Source organism: Oncorhynchus masou, chromosome 27 (assembly GCF_036934945.1).
Source record: "Oncorhynchus masou masou isolate Uvic2021 chromosome 27, UVic_Omas_1.1, whole genome shotgun sequence".
NCBI lineage: Eukaryota > Metazoa > Chordata > Actinopteri > Salmoniformes > Salmonidae > Oncorhynchus > Oncorhynchus masou.
Genome location: NC_088238.1, coordinates 7,222,273 through 7,232,272, shown reverse-complemented (window position 1 = coordinate 7,232,272; position 10,000 = coordinate 7,222,273).

The following is a 10,000-nucleotide window of genomic DNA, read 5'->3' as shown; positions in this document are numbered from 1 at the left end:
GCTGTGATTGCGATTGTGGTTGCTACAGCAACCAGAAGTTGCTGGGCCAGTGGTTGATGTGAAGATTGAGGTTTAAATTGAGTTGTGTTTTCATGCGGGTTCCCGTGGCGACGAGAGAGTTCCTCCAATCAGTTTGTAGAGATAACATGCTTGTCGTAGTGGTGTGTGTGTGTGTGTCAGACAGCAGGAGACCAGTTGTAGTGCTGCTCTCAGTCACAGCGGTGGTCTTTCCCATCGACGTCACAGAAACCGTCACTGGACGGCAGCAGTGGTTTGTTTTACTGCTCAGCTGTGATTCAGCATCTGACTCTACCATCAGCACTATAGCCTTCCTGACCCATTATACCACCATGAGTCTCCTGTTGCTCTTCTCTAGTCTCTTCTCTAGTCTCCTGTTGCTCTTCTCTAGTCTCTTCTCTAGTCTCCTGTTGCTCTTCTCTAGTCTCTTCTCTAGTCTCCTGTTGCTCTTCTCTAGTCTCTTCTCTAGTCTCCTGTTGCTCTTCTCTAGTCTCTTCTCTAGTCTCATGTTGCTCTTCTCTAGTCTCATGTTGTCCTTCTCTAGTCTCATGTTGCTCTTCTCTAGTCTCTTCTCTAGTCTCATGTTGCTCTTCTCTAGTCTCATGTTGCTCTTCTCTAGTCTCATGTTGTCCTTCTCTAGTCTCATGTTGCTCTTCTCTAGTCTCTTCTCTAGTCTCATGTTGCTCTTCTCTAGTCTCTTCTCTAGTCTCATGTTGCTCTTCTCTATTATCTTCTCTAGTCTCATGTTGCTCTTCTCTAGTCTCTTCTCTAGTCTCTTCTCTAGTCTCTTGTTGTCCTTCTCTAGTCTCTTCTCTAGTCTCTTCTCTAGTCTCCTGTTGCTCTTCTCTAGTCTCTTCTCTAGTCTCCTGTTGCTCTTCTCTATTCTCTTCTCTAGTCTCCTGTTGCTCTTCTCTAGTCTCTTCTCTAGTCTCATGTTGCTCTTCTCTAGTCTCCCGTTGCTCTTCTCTAGTCTCTTCTCTAGTCTCATGTTGCTATTCTCTAGTCTCCCGTTGCTCTTCTCTAGTCTCTTCTCTAGTCTCATGTTGCTATTCTCTAGTCTCCCGTTGCTCTTCTCTAGTCTCTTCTCTAGTCTCATGTTGCTATTCTCTAGTCTCCCGTTGCTCTTCTCTAGTCTCTTCTCTAGTCTCCCGTTGCTCTTCTCTAGTCTCTTCTCTAGTCTCATGTTGCTCTTCTCTATTCTCTTCTCTAGTCTCATGTTGCTCTTCTCTAGTCTCATGTTGTTCTTCTCTAGTCTCTTCTCACTGGACGGCAGCAGTGGTTCGTTTTACTGCTCAGCTGTGATTCAGCATCTGACTCTACCATCAGCACTATAGCCTTTCTGACCCATTATACCACCATGAGTCTCCTGTTGCTCTTCTCTAGTCTCTTCTCTAGTCTCATGTTGTCCTTCTCTAGTCTCTTCTCTAGTCTCATGTTGCTCTTCTCTAGTCTCTTGTTGTCCTTCTCTAGTCTCTTCTCTAGTCTCATGTTGTCCTTCTCTAGTCTCATGTTGCTCTTCTCTAGTCTCTTGTTGTCCTTCTCTAGTCTCTTCTCACTGGACGGCAGCAGTGGTTTGTTTTACTGCTCAGCTGTGATTCAGCATCTGACTCTACCATCAGCACTATAGCCTTCCTGACCCATTATACCACCATGAGTCTCCTGTTGCTCTTCTCTAGTCTCTTCTCTAGTCTCCTGTTGCTCTTCTCTAGTCTCTTCTCTAGTCTCATGTTGTCCTTCTCTAGTCTCGTCTCACTAGACGGTAGCAGTGGTTTGTTTTACTGCTCAGCTGTGATTCAGCATCTGACTCTACCATCAGCACTATAGCCTTCCTGACCCATTATACCACCATGAGTCTCCTGTTGCTCTTCTCTAGTCTCTTCTCTAGTCTCATGTTGTCCTTCTCTAGTCTCTTCTCTAGTCTCCTGTTGCTCTTCTCTAGTCTCTTCTCTAGTCTCCTGTTGTTCTTCTCTAGTCTCTTCTCTAGTCTCATGTTGCTCTTCTCTAGTCTCTTCTCTAGTCTCCTGTTGTCCTTCTCTAGTCTCCTGTTGCTCTTCTCTAGTCTCTTCTCTAGTCTCCTGTTGCTCTTCTCTAGTCTCTTCTCTAGTCTCCTGTTGCTCTTCTCTAGTCTCTTCTCTAGTCTCCTGTTGCTCTTCTCTAGTCTCTTCTCTAGTCTCCTGTTGTCCTTCTCTAGTCTCATGTTGCTCTTCTCTAGTCTCTTCTCTAGTCTCCTGTTGCTCTTCTCTAGTCTCTTCTCTAGTCTCCTGTTGCTCTTCTCTAGTCTCTTCTCTAGTCTCATGGTGTCCTTCTCTAGTCTCTTCTCTAGTCTCCTGTTGCTCTTCTCTAGTCTCTTCTCTAGTCTCCTGTTGCTCTTCTCTATTCTCTTCTCTAGTCTCATGTTGCTCTTCTCTAGTCTCTTCTCTAGTCTCCTGTTGCTCTTCTCTATTCTCTTCTCTAGTCTCCTGTTGCTCTTCTCTATTCTCTTCTCTAGTCTCCTGTTGCTCTTCTCTAGTCTCTTCTCTAGTCTCCTGTTGCTCTTCTCTAGTCTCTTCTCTAGTCTCATGTTGCTCTTCTCTAGTCTCTTCTCTAGTCTCCTGTTGCTCTTCTCTATTCTCTTCTAGTCTCATGTTGCTATTCTCTAGTCTCCCGTTGCTCTTCTCTATTCTCTTCTCTAGTCTCCTGTTGCTCTTCTCTATTCTCTTCTCTAGTCTCCTGTTGCTCTTCTCTAGTCTCTTCTCTAGTCTCATGTTGTCCTTCTCTAGTCTCATGTTGCTCTTCTCTAGTCTCTTGTTGTCCTTCTCTAGTCTCCTGTTGCTCTTCTCTAGTCTCTTCTCTAGTCTCCTGTTGCTCTTCTCTATTCTCTTCTCTAGTCTCATGTTGCTATTCTCTAGTCTCCCGTTGCTCTTCTCTATTCTCTTCTCTAGTCTCCTGTTGCTCTTCTCTAGTCTCTTCTCTAGTCTCTTGTTGTCCTTCTCTAGTCTCTTCTCTAGTCTCCTGTTGCTCTTCTCTATTCTCTTCTCTAGTCTCATGTTGTCCTTCTCTAGTCTCATGTTGCTCTTCTCTAGTCTCTTCTCTAGTCTCCTGTTGTCCTTCTCTAGTCTCTTCTCTAGTCTCCTGTTGCTCTTCTCTATTCTCTTCTCTAGTCTCATGTTGCTATTCTCTAGTCTCCCGTTGCTCTTCTCTATTCTCTTCTCTAGTCTCCTGTTGCTCTTCTCTAGTCTCTTCTCTAGTCTCATGTTGCTCTTCTCTAGTCTCTTCTCTAGTCTCCTGTTGCTCTTCTCTATTCTCTTCTCTAGTCTCATGTTGCTATTCTCTAGTCTCCCGTTGCTCTTCTCTATTCTCTTCTCTAGTCTCCTGTTGCTCTTCTCTATTCTCTTCTCTAGTCTCCTGTTGCTCTTCTCTATTCTCTTCTCTAGTCTCATGTTGCTCTTCTCTAGTCTCTTGTTGTCCTTCTCTAGTCTCTTCTCACTGGACGGCAGCAGTGGTTTGTTTTACTGCTCAGCTGTGATTCAGCATCTGACTCTACCATCAGCACTATAGCCTTTCTGACCCATTATACCACCATGAGTCTCCTGTTGCTCTTCTCTAGTCTCTTCTCTAGTCTCATGTTGTCCTTCTCTAGTCTCCTGTTGCTCTTCTCTAGTCTCTTCTCTAGTCTCTTGTTGTCCTTCTCTAGTCTCTTCTCTAGTCTCTTCTCTAGTCTCCTGTTGCTCTTCTCTAGTCCCTTCTCTAGTCTCATGTTGTTCTTCTCTAGTCTCTTCTCTAGTCTCCTGTTGCTCTTCTCTAGTCTCTTCTCTAGTCTCATGTTGTCCTTCTCTAGTCTCTTCTCTAGTCTCATGTTGCTATTCTCTAGTCTCTTCTCTAGTCTCATGTTGTCCTTCTCTAGTCTCTTCTCTAGTCTCATGTTGCTCTTCTCTAGTCTCTTGTTGTCCTTCTCTAGTCTCTTCTCTAGTCTCATGTTGCTCTTCTCTAGTCTCTTGTTGTCCTTCTCTAGTCTCTTCTCACTGGACGGCAGCAGTGGTTTGTTTTACTGCTCAGCTGTGATTCAGCATCTGACTCTACCATCAGCACTATAGCCTTTCTGACCCATTATACCACCATGAGTCTCCTGTTGCTCTTCTCTAGTCTCTTCTCTAGTCTCATGTTGTCCTTCTCTAGTCTCTTCTCTAGTCTCCTGTTGCTCTTCTCTAGTCTCTTCTCTAGTCTCTTGTTGTCCTTCTCTAGTCTCGTCTCACTGGACGGCAGCAGTGGTTTGTTTTACTGCTCAGCTGTGATTCAGCATCTGACTCTACCATCAGCACTATAGCCTTCCTGACCCATTATACCACCATGAGTCTCCTGTTGCTCTTCTCTAGTCTCTTCTCTAGTCTCATGTTGTCCTTCTCTAGTCTCTTCTCTAGTCTCCTGTTGCTCTTCTCTAGTCTCTTCTCTAGTCTCATGTTGTCCTTCTCTAGTCTCTTCTCTAGTCTCTTCTCTAGTCTCCTGTTGCTCTTCTCTAGTCTCTTCTCTAGTCTCATGTTGCTCTTCTCTAGTCTCTTCTCTAGTCTCGTGTTGCTCTTCTCTAATCTCTTCTCTAGTCTCATGTTGCTCTTCTCTAGTCTCTTCTCTAGTCTCCTGTTGCTCTTCTCTAGTCTCTTCTCTAGTCTCATGTTGCTCTTCTCTAGTCTCTTCTCTAGTCTCTTCTCTAGTCATGTTGTTCTTCTCTATTCTCTTCTCTAGTCTCTTCTCTAGTCTCTTCTCTAATCTCTTCTCTAGTCTCATGTTGTTCTTCTCTAATCTATTCTCTAGTCTCCTGTTGCTCTTCTCTAGTCTCTTCTCTAGTCTCATGTTGCTCTTCTCTAGTCTCTTCTCTAGTCTCCTGTTGCTCTTCTCTAGTCTCTTCTCTAGTCTCTTCTCTAGTCATGTTGTTCTTCTCTATTCTCTTCTCTAGTCTCTTCTCTAGTCTCTTCTCTAATCTCTTCTCTAGTCTCATGTTGTTCTTCTCTAATCTCTTCTCTAGTCTCCTGTTGCTCTTCTCTAGTCTCTTCTCTAGTCTCATGTTGCTCTTCTCTAGTCTCTTCTCTAGTCTCATGTTGTCCTTCTCTAGTCTCATGTTGCTCTTCTCTAGTCTCTTCTCTAGTCTCCTGTTGCTCTTCTCTAGTCTCTTCTCTAGTCTCATGTTGTTCTTCTCTAGTCTCATGTTGTCCTTCTCTATTCTCTTCTCTAGTCTCATGTTATTCTTCTCTAGTCTCATGTTGTTCTTCTCTAGTCTCTTCTCTAGTCTCATGTTGTCTTTCTCTAGTCTCATGTTGTTCTTCTCTAGTCTCATGTTGTTCTTCTCTAGTCTCATGTTGTTCTTCTCTAGTCTCGTCTGTAGTCTCATGTTGTCCTTCTCTAGTCTCACGTTGTCCTTCTCTAGTCTCATGTTGTTCTTCTCTAGTCTCATGTTGTTCTTCTCTAGTCTCATGTTGTCCTTCTCTAGTCTCTTCTCTAGTCTCATGTTTTCTTCTCTAGTCTCATGTTGTTCTTCTCTAGTCTCATGTTGTTCTTCTCTAGTATCGTCTCTAGTCTCATGTTGTTCTTCTCTAGTCTCTTCTCTAGTCTCATGTTGTTCTTCTCTAGTCTCTTCTCTAGTCTCATGTTGTTCTTCTCTAGTCTCTTCTCTAGTCTCATGTTGTCCTTCTCTATTCTCTTCTCTAGTCATGTTGTTCTTCTCTAGTCTCTTCTCTAGTCTCATGCTTTTTTTCTCTAGTCTCATGTTGTTATTCTCTAGTCTCTTCTCTAGTCTCATGTTGTTCTTCTCTAGTCTCATGGTGTTCTTCTCTTGTCTCATGTTGTTCTTCTCTAGTCTCATGTTGTCCTTCTCTAGTTTCATGTTGTCCTTCTCTAGTCACGTCTCTAGTCTCATGTTGATCTTCTCTAGTCTCTTCTCTAGTCTCCTGTTGCTCTTCTCTAGTCTCTTCTCTAGTCTCATGTTGTCCTTCTCTAGTCTCTTCTCACTAGACGGTAGCAGTGGTTTGTTTTACTGCTCAGCTGTGATTCAGCATCTGACTCTACCATCAGCACTATAGCCTTCCTGACCCATTATACCACCATGAGTCTCCTGTTGCTCTTCTCTAGTCTCTTCTCTAGTCTCCTGTTGTCCTTCTCTAGTCTCTTCTCTAGTCTCCTGTTGCTCTTCTCTAGTCTCTTCTCTAGTCTCATGTTGTCCTTCTCTAGTCTCCTGTTGCTCTTCTCTAGTCTCTTCTCTAGTCTCTTGTTGTCCTTCTCTAGTCTCTTCTCTAGTCTCTTCTCTAGTCTCCTGTTGCTCTTCTCTAGTCCCTTCTCTAGTCTCATGTTGTTCTTCTCTAGTCTCTTCTCTAGTCTCCTGTTGCTCTTCTCTAGTCTCTTCTCTAGTCTCATGTTGTCCTTCTCTAGTCTCTTCTCTAGTGTCATGTTGCTATTCTCTAGTCTCTTCTCTAGTCTCATGTTGTCCTTCTCTAGTCTCTTCTCTAGTCTCATGTTGCTCTTCTCTAGTCTCTTGTTGTCCTTCTCTAGTCTCTTCTCTAGTCTCATGTTGCTCTTCTCTAGTCTCTTGTTGTCCTTCTCTAGTCTCTTCTCACTAGACGGTAGCAGTGGTTTGTTTTACTGCTCAGCTGTGATTCAGCATCTGACTCTACCATCAGCACTATAGCCTTCCTGACCCATTATACCACCATGAGTCTCCTGTTGCTCTTCTCTAGTCTCTTCTCTAGTCTCATGTTGTCCATCTCTAGTCTCCTGTTGCTCTTCTCTAGTCTCTTCTCTAGTCTCTTGTTGTCCTTCTCTAGTCTCGTCTCACTAGACGGTAGCAGTGGTTTGTTTTACTGCTCAGCTGTGATTCAGCATCTGACTCTACCATCAGCACTATAGCCTTCCTGACCCATTATACCACCATGAGTCTCCTGTTGCTCTTCTCTAGTCTCTTCTCTAGTCTCATGTTGTCCTTCTCTAGTCTCTTCTCTAGTCTCCTGTTGCTCTTCTCTAATCTCTTCTCTAGTCTCTTCTCTAGTCTCATGTTGCTCTTCTCTAGTCTCTTCTCTAGTCTCCTGTTGCTCTTCTCTAATCTCTTCTCTAGTCTCTTCTCTAGTCTCCTGTTGCTCTTCTCTAGTCTCTTCTCTAGTCTCATGTTGCTCTTCTCTAGTCTCTTCTCTAGTCTCGTGTTGCTCTTCTCTAATCTCTTCTCTAGTCTCATGTTGCTCTTCTCTAGTCTCTTCTCTAGTCTCCTGTTGCTCTTCTCTAGTCTCTTCTCTAGTCTCATGTTGCTCTTCTCTAGTCTCTTCTCTAGTCTCTTCTCTAGTCATGTTGTTCTTCTCTAGTCTCTTCTCTAGTCTCTTCTCTAGTCTCTTCTCTAATCTCTTCTCTAGTCTCATGTTGTTCTTCTCTAATCTCTTCTCTAGTCTCCTGTTGCTCTTCTCTAGTCTCTTCTCTAGTCTCATGTTGCTCTTCTCTAGTCTCTTCTCTAGTCTCCTGTTGCTCTTCTCTAGTCTCTTCTCTAGTCTCTTCTCTAGTCATGTTGTTCTTCTCTATTCTCTTCTCTAGTCTCTTCTCTAGTCTCTTCTCTAATCTCTTCTCTAGTCTCATGTTGTTCTTCTCTAATCTCTTCTCTAGTCTCCTGTTGCTCTTCTCTAGTCTCTTCTCTAGTCTCATGTTGCTCTTCTCTAGTCTCTTCTCTAGTCTCATGTTGTCCTTCTCTAGTCTCATGTTGCTCTTCTCTAGTCTCTTCTCTAGTCTCCTGTTGCTCTTCTCTAGTCTCTTCTCTAGTCTCATGTTGTTCTTCTCTAGTCTCATGTTGTCCTTCTCTATTCTCTTCTCTAGTCTCATGTTATTCTTCTCTAGTCTCATGTTGTTCTTCTCTAGTCTCTTCTCTAGTCTCATGTTGTCTTTCTCTAGTCTCATGTTGTTCTTCTCTAGTCTCATGTTGTTCTTCTCTAGTCTCATGTTGTTCTTCTCTAGTCTCGTCTGTAGTCTCATGTTGTCCTTCTCTAGTCTCTTCTCTAGTCTCATGTTGTTCTTCTCTAGTCTCATGTTGTTCTTCTCTAGTCTCATGTTGTCCTTCTCTAGTCTCTTCTCTAGTCTCATGTTTTTCTTCTCTAGTCTCATATTGTTCTTCTCTAGTCTCATGTTGTTCTTCTCTAGTATCGTCTCTAGTCTCATGTTGTTCTTCTCTAGTCTCTTCTCTAGTCTCATGTTGTTCTTCTCTAGTCTCTTCTCTAGTCTCATGTTGTTCTTCTCTAGTCTCTTCTCTAGTCTCATGTTGTCCTTCTCTATTCTCTCCTCTAGTCATGTTGTTCTTCTCTAGTCTCTTCTCTAGTCTCATGCTTTTTTTCTCTAGTCTCACGTTGTTATTCTCTAGTCTCTTCTCTAGTCTCATGTTGTTCTTCTCTAGTCTCATGGTGTTCTTCTCTTGTCTCATGTTGTTCTTCTCTAGTCTCATGTTGTCCTTCTCTAGTTTCATGTTGTCCTTCTCTAGTCACGTCTCTAGTCTCATGTTGATCTTCTCTAGTCTCTTCTCTAGTCTCATGTTTTTCTTCTCTAATCTCTTCTCTAGTCTCCTGTTGCTCTTCTCTAGTCTCTTCTCTAGTCTCATGTTGCTCTTCTCTAGTCTCTTCTCTTCTCTAGTCTCATGTTGTCCTTCTCTAGTCTCATGTTGCTCTTCTCTAGTCTCTTCTCTAGTCTCCTGTTGCTCTTCTCTAGTCTCTTCTCTAGTCTCATGTTGTTCTTCTCTAGTCTCATGTTGTTCTTCTCTAGTCTCATGTTGTCCTTCTCTATTCTCTTCTCTAGTCTCATGTTATTCTTCTCTAGTCTCATGTTGTTCTTCTCTAGTCTCATGTTGTCTTTCTCTAGTCTCATGTTGTTCTTCTCTAGTCTCATGTTGTTCTTCTCTAGTCTCATGTTGTTCTTCTCTAGTCTCGTCTGTAGTCTCATGTTGTTCTTCTCTAGTCTCTTCTCTAGTCTCATGTTGTTCTTCTCTAGTCTCATGTTGTCCTTCTCTAGTCTCTTCTCTAGTCTCATGTTTTTCTTCTCTAGTTTCATGTTTTTCTTCTCTAGTCTCATGTTGTTCTTCTCTAGTCTCATGTTGTTCTTCTCTAGTCTCATCTCTAGTCTCATGTTGTTCTTCTCTAGTCTCTTCTCTAGTCTCCTGTTGTTCTTCTCTAGTCTCTTCTCTAGTCTCATGTTGTCCTTCTCTATTCTCTTCTCTAGTCATGTTGTTCTTCTCTAGTCTCTTCTCTAGTCTCATGCTTTTTTCTCTAGTCTCATGTTGTTATTCTCTAGTCTCTTCTCTAGTCTCATGTTGTTCTTCTCTAGTCTCATGGTGTTCTTCTCTTGTCTCATGTTGTTCTTCTCTAGTCTCATGTTGTCCTTCTCTAGTTTCATGTTGTCCTTCTCTAGTCACGTCTCTAGTCTCATGTTGATCTTCTCTAGTCTCTTCTCTAGTCTCATGTTTTTCTTCTCTAGTCTCATGAGGTCCCTCTCTAGTCTCTTCTCTAGTCTCATGTTGTTCTTCTCTAGTCTCTTCTCTAGTCTCATGTTGTCCTTCTCTAGTATCATGTTGTTCTTCTCTAGTCTCATGTTGTTCTTCTCTAGTCTCATGTTGTTCTTCTCTAGTCTCATGTTGTTCTTCTCTAGTCTCATGTTGTTCTTCTCTAGTCTCATGTTGTTCTTCTCTAGTCTCATGTTGTCCTTCTCTAGTTTCATGTTGTCCTTCTCTAGTTTCATGTTGTCCTTCTCTAGTCTCAGTCCAGGGATTCTGTCTACAGTGGTTGGTTGGTCCTCACAGACCAGGGATTCTGTCTACAGCGGTTGGTTGGTCCTCACAGACCAGGGATTCTGTCTACAGCGGTTGGTTGGTCCTCACAGACCAGGGATTCTGTCTACAGCGGTTGGTTGGTCCTCACAGACCAGGGATTCTGTCTACAGCGGTTGGTTGGTCCTCACATACCAGGGATTCTGTCTACAGCGGTTGGTTGGTCCTCACAGACCAGGG